A 493-nucleotide genomic window follows, 5' to 3' on the forward strand; every position below is an offset into this window, starting at 1 on the left:
TGACCCATACCACCAAAGCGGCACCACCGCAGGTCCTTGTCCAGGCTGTCCAGGGGAGCGAGGCCCGCTGCTGCCATGGCGGGGCACACGGATCCCACCACGGCCCCGGCTTGCAAAGCCACGTCTCCTTCGCTCTGCGGCCGAGAGGCAGTTCTGCTGCTCTGGAGCTGCGAGGAGACCTCGGGGGTAAAGCCTCTGTGTCAGTACATGCACAGCCGAAACAAGACACCCTCCTCGTTTTGACACACTTTTACTGTCATCGCTATTAGCTTATACAATAAAGAGTCCATTTATTTTTCCTTTTTCGTTATCCTCATAACTAAAGCATTTATTTAATGAAATAAATACGGCTATCTGACCTCAGGAAGTGAACCCTCTTTCTTATCATCAACCCAAAATCTTTTGTTTATTCCCCTGAGGGCCACCTGTACCAGGGACCAAACGTCCAGGCCTCACAACCAACCGCCGCGGGCCTGCGCCCCTAGGCCGGGCC

This window comes from Pygoscelis adeliae, unplaced genomic scaffold (genome assembly GCF_000699105.1).
Source record: "Pygoscelis adeliae isolate BGI_AS28 unplaced genomic scaffold, ASM69910v1 Scaffold32, whole genome shotgun sequence".
Classification (NCBI taxonomy): domain Eukaryota; kingdom Metazoa; phylum Chordata; class Aves; order Sphenisciformes; family Spheniscidae; genus Pygoscelis; species Pygoscelis adeliae.